Source organism: Perca fluviatilis, chromosome 10 (genome assembly GCF_010015445.1).
Source record: "Perca fluviatilis chromosome 10, GENO_Pfluv_1.0, whole genome shotgun sequence".
NCBI lineage: Eukaryota > Metazoa > Chordata > Actinopteri > Perciformes > Percidae > Perca > Perca fluviatilis.
This window is the reverse complement of record NC_053121.1, coordinates 22011446-22017445: the sequence shown is the minus strand read 5'-3', so window position 1 is coordinate 22017445 and position 6000 is coordinate 22011446. Positions and strand designations below refer to the sequence as shown.

General features: G+C 39.4%; 1 protein-coding gene across 3 annotated transcripts in view; it reads left to right on the top strand.

The window, feature by feature from the left end:
* The first annotated feature begins 1692 nt into the window (after positions 1 to 1692).
* The window catches only part of pcdh11 (protocadherin 11), a 130982-nt gene continuing 126674 nt past the window's right edge, over positions 1693 to 6000 (top strand). For 2 of the 3 annotated variants that reach the window (XM_039813572.1, XM_039813571.1), the window contains exon 1: positions 1693 to 2472. The gene's annotated coding sequence lies outside the window, so the exon portion shown is untranslated. The remainder of the gene's footprint in view (positions 2473 to 6000) is intronic. The other variant, XM_039813573.1, reaches the window with a different exon arrangement.

The window sequence follows — 6000 nt, the reverse complement described above, 5'->3', positions numbered from 1 at the left end:
TTTGATTAGTATCTTTAGAAAACAAAAGCAGGCTTTGCTTTTCTACATTTCTGCCATTTAGTCTTTTAGCAGGCCCCATTTTGATTTAACATTGTGTGCAACAGTTGTGGTTGTACTGTTCAGACAAAAGGTTTATAAATGTCTTAAGTTAGCATTTCATGTTAATTAATGCTCATTATCCTTGTAGGGGGAAAAGACAATAGTAGTCCCCTGATTTTGTGTTTAAACTAAGCATTGAATAATCAATCAAGGTTAAAACAGTAATCTCCACCAGTGTCAGGCAGGTTTCACACACATATTTGGTTTGGTGAATTATAACAGTCCACTAATCCATCCTATACAATCGGACATAGTGCATATAATAGATTTATTTACCCCAATTCATTAGAAATGGCAAAAGTTTCCTCTGAAAAATATTTTTGAAAATATCAAAATAGCCATATGCATCATGCATGAGGAATTATGTGCCTTGTAACAGATTATACTGCTCAGATTCCTCAAAGAAGTCCTTAAGAAATCTTAAGAGACTTACAGTAAAATTAAGAACATTTATTGTTGAATTTATTGTTTTCTCAATGGAAAAATAAAGATGGTTCTGCAATTATTTGGCCCAAACGAAAAACAGTCATCTGGCCCTACCCCTGCCCCCTTGTCTTCATGGATGGGTGTTGTGACATGAAATAATGTGGGGGGAAATGTTGGTCAGGTGAAAGAGGCTCTTTTTGAAACCTTGCCATGGGCTAAACTTGTTAAAATGCTAAGTTACAGCCATTTCTTGTATGGGGTGATGGTAAAAGGATGAGGGTAACATCAGTTGTAACATGGTGGTGGGGAGGATTTGACCTTTGTATGACCATAACCCTTTATGACCCCCATAAAAGCACCTGTTAGAATCTACTTTAGGGTATTTGGTAAAGGAACACCCATTTGCTTTGCCGCAGCAGAAAAGTGACAGCTTGATGGGTTGTGATCAGAGATTTTTGACCAATCGATATGTTGCATTGATGTATGTCTGACCTTGTGTTGTTCAGCTGCAAGCACATTTGTTGATGTTTCAGCTCAATAGGTTTTATGGTCCAAATTTCACGCTGTTAAACCACGTTTAGCACTTTGCTGATACTGAATATCTGATTGATACTTCAGTATCATTTTAAAGAGGCATTTGAGTTACCTTTTACATTTTCATATAATGACATTTGCTTCCATTTTCAAGGTTTTATCATTTCTTGCATTTCAAGTGTTCAACTCGTCAACTGTGATCATTCAACACCATTTTATACATGGAAACTATGGAAACTGTGAACAAACCCATTATGGGACTAATTTCTTTTCTCATCTCTGATAAGAGCTCTGCAATGGCCTGTTGACACTCTTGGGAATGTCTGAAAAAGAATTTGAACCTCATCATTATTCAGAGGTACCGATGATACAGTAGCCTACACCTAATTGAAATGAAAAGCAGAAACGAAAAGCAAAAACAAAGCCCGGTATAAAAGTGAACAGTGCCCCCCTCTTGCTCTCAGGCGGATTTCTGGAGCACTGTGGCTACTGCAAACAGCAAAGGCATCTGTGGTCCACACAAACCCCGCCATCCACCTACATCTCAGTGCAAGCATCTCTCCAACGCAGTGCGGCTTTAAGAGGACCGGGCCGGGGCTCTTAAATCTGCGGTTGGCTCCTCCTTCAGCCATGATGTCAGTCGGAGGGAGAGCGAGAGGGAGAGAGGTGGGCAGTATTGAGGAACTGAGTTCATACAATACTACTGAGACATCTACAGCTTAGCAGACAGATACGGTGAACCGCCTATCGCGGCTCCTGTAAGTGATGCTGCGCTGAGGCACACTTTGATCCAACTCCATTGGGGGGCGATGCGCTCTCTGCATCCCTCCTTCAAGAGTTTTTGGGGAGCGTGCACAACCTCGAATGAGTTAAAACAAGTGGTTATAAAATAAATAAGGTTTAAGCTTTCAGTATTTCATCAAAAATCCTTTTTTCGCGCTCTTGGATTGACGTTTTACGCGCGGGTCAAGAAGCCTTTAACGCACACGTGTAAGTTTGGTGCCAACGATTTTAAACTGGTTAAAAAAAAAAAGTAGGAATTTCAGGGCAAACGTAGGCTAGGGATACAAAGTTAATGTAAAACAAGCTTGGATCAATGCGTATCTCCGGCCGTGGGATTGCGAGCCCAAGACTCCTGAAGAGGAATTACAGCGTCCTTTTCGAACAAAGTTGATTGCTGTGCATGATTTTGTTTTTCTCCTGCACATGAGGACCACCGCTTTTCTAGCGCATGGATAAGTTTTTGTAGTGGATAACATTTTTTTCTACTTGCATTGCGTTTTGCTGCCGCTTCTGATGAGGATCCTTTCCCCCACTTCAGTTTAATTCATGGCACTTCTTTTTTTGTAAACCAGTGATGTCTCCACGCGACGGTACTCACGGCTGATTTTTCATCCTATTCGAGCGGAAAAGGTAAGCTTTGCTCTTAATCATCACTTTACTGTTGAGATCAAAATGTGTTTTACTTAAGTGGTCTCTGAGCATAGGCTACGTATGCACATGACTGGTCTGTACCCGGAGCGCATTCAGAGACGCTGGAGAGCGCCCAACAGTCTAATTTATGTGGTCCATATACAATAAAATTGATGTCTCAATACCGGCGAAGACCTGCGCTATATTTACAATCACTTCAGAGCAACATAAGCTGGGTGAAAATGTAGTGATAGTCTACAAGACACTTGGATAAATCAGTTGCGATTGTGGGTCATTTTGACGTTCCGTGGGTTTTCCTAGAGCTACTCCAAAGATATAACAGGCGTCCCCGCGCACCTGATGTAAATAGAAATTATCCACGGACATGGTGCATCGTGGAGAATCTAACCTGATATATCGCATTACGAATGTGTACCGCGCGGTTGGTCACGACTACGGACATTATTTAGTCTTGCTCAACACTGATCGCTAGATAGATCTATAGGCCTACTTTCTAAGAGCATCCAACTGCAGAGACTTGTCAGTGCAGGTTTCTCAGCAGCCTGGCCGCTTAGCTCGGTGCGTGGGTGCGCGGTACCAGCGCGCTCCTGGTCAAGCGGTTCAACTGTCACAGACCATCACCTCAGGCCAGGGGCTCTCAGTCTGTTCACGCTCAGACTCTAGGAAAAAAAATATATAAATATGTCATTGTTTTCTATTACGAATAGTTGAAATAGTCACGATGCAATTCCCCGTTACCCTGAAGATTAACCGCCACAGTTGGTTGTTTGGGTTCCAAATATGGTATACCTGCTCAATATGCAATAGATTATTATTGAGCCGGGTTTTTTTTAAGAGTCCCATAAGGCCTATACTGAACTCAATATTTGCTGGAGAATTAAATCAAATGGTAATGTGAACCTTCCCAAGGTGAGCAGCATATTTGGGCTGTAGGCTGAGGCATTTATATTAAAAGAAGAGCCAGTGAGTAAATGGAAGCAGGCAAAGCATTTGATTTGAAAATCGCAATAAAACCATCTGCTCATGCACATCCACATTTCAAATTCACCAGTAGGTAGTACAGAGCAATTGATCCTGATATACTGTACGTGTTACAACCATATCTCCAATTGTTTTTAATGCCTCTGATAAATTCAGCTAAATATTGACTTGGGTGTTAGGAAACTGTATGTGTTATAAAGAGTTCATAGAGTAACTGACTTGTAGTCTCAGAGATGCTTCCCAGGTATCAATATCGTTTTTGCTTTTAGTTTTTATCTCACAGTGTAGGCCTATGTTTGGTTGTTCTCAATCACGCTCCTTTAAACTTTCTGCCTCCACAGTATAAAAACTCAGTCAGTTAAGTGTGTCCATCATTTAAGGCCATCTTTAGTTTTAGATCTCCTGAATAGCTTTCTAATATTCGCCATGTAATAGTTGAAGTGTACTTCCCATCAAGGATCATATATTATATGACTACCCACATTGAATTTGCCTATTTCAGAATCCATGATAGTGTCTACAGCACAAATTTGACCTGAAATATGACCACATTGAAATATATGAAAATGTTTTCTAATGTTTTTTTTCAGTATTATTTAAATAGAAAATTCACTTTTAGCAATTATTTATAATATACATGGTTTCAGACTAAAGTTATATTCATTTTTTAGTTTCATTTCATTGCATGGTTTCTCTGACAATTTATTTACTTGTCTATTTTTTTAAGAATTTAGTCACATTTTCATTAAAAATACAGGATTTTAAAGTCAAATTTAACATTAAAGATGACTTAAAGCTACAACGGAAAATCACACTTAGCATTAGGAATACATTTGCATGTTTGGACTGCCCTCTTGAGGTCCATGATTACAACGTTGTAAATTAGTACGCCATTTTGCTAATGCAGGAGGGTAAAAAATATTACCTAGCGACCATTTTATTATCCTAGAAATACAACTGTTTATAATCCAACTTTATCTAAGAATTAAGAAACTGATTGAAATGTGAACAGCCACTGGGTTATGCAGCTTAACAGCATTGCCAGACTTTATGCAAACATTGTGCCACAAATTATGTGTCAGAATTTTGATATATCATCTATTTCCCGTTTCATTGATACAAGATAGTGTGATGTGCAAATACCAGTTATATTTGAACTTCAATATCAATCTTTTGTCAGTATTAAATCTACTCTTAACATTGTCAATGTGGCCGTTTATGTCGAGCATAATTTTCTCGCACTTTCTCACTTTTCAGCAGGACTTAATATAATATATTCACTGTTGAAGTTTCCCAAGAGAAAACAACATTTATTCCTCCACTGTGTAAAGAGAATTGTTCTGGCTATGTGGACTGAAAAAGAACTGACTGATCTTGACAGAAACCTGGTCTGTCAGGCTGTCAGCGATCCTTAAAGCGGTTAAAAGAGAAAAGCCCAAGACAATCAAAAGTATTACTTCTACCAATGCCCTCTTTGGAAAATCTCTTTGGAACCAAAGGCAATATTGATAGATACAACAGTGGTGAAAACCTGCCTTTGACAGTTAAAGGACCATATGTCTTGGTTCCCAACCTCAGACTAACTACACTGAAAGTTTCCACTATAGGATATATTTAGGTGTGAAGGTAGAGGGTGACAGAAGCTGTATGTCTCCCCTCTCACTGCTACCTTCAGCTGATGCATACTCCAGGAAGGCCTGTCCATCACTTTGTTGTGTAAAGTGATCCTGGGCTGGCCTGCTCCTCTTCACTCTGTGTCTCCCAAGAGGGAGGCTTGAGTTTGCCTACTGGATTCAACCTGCTGTCTGGGGCTCAAAATAGCATTTCAGGAGACTAGTGAAATGTAAGCAAAGGAGACACTCTGACTGACACCTAGGATTTCATTCTCCCTCCCTCTTACTTTTTCCCCCTCCAGCACAATTCCTTCTCTCACCTAGGATATCCTCATGGACAGGCTTATAAAGAGGTGACAAGTGAAACGCCATGCAAATGTTGGAAAAATCATAGCTAAGAAAAATGTACCTGCATTAAGTTACAAGAATAATAGGACTAAACACGTTTTGGCCGTAAAGTTTTGAAGGGCAACATGTGCCTCTTGCCTTTAAAATATCTAACATAATTTTAGCATTTTAGCTTTAACGTGGAAATAAAAGCTCTGTATATATATTTACTTTACATACATCTAGTGTATACATATAGATCTCCTATAGTAATAAAATGTGGTTTCTTAACATGACATTAGCAATTCAAGGGGTATCCTTTTTGTTGCTACATTTGTACTACTGCATGTACTCTGAGTCAAAAACATACTACACCACTTCATCCTGCGGAACATTATTGTCACTTACAAGGGAGAGGAAATCTAGATCATGCTTTGATCTTTTCTCTTTTTTTACACTTCACCGAATCACATCCCATTTAAGGATGTAATTTAAACTTCATTATGCGTTGTGCGAGCTCAGCCTTGGACTGCCTGGCGATCATCACAGTAAAGCAATTGGTGCTCACTCTCAGAAAGATGCACAC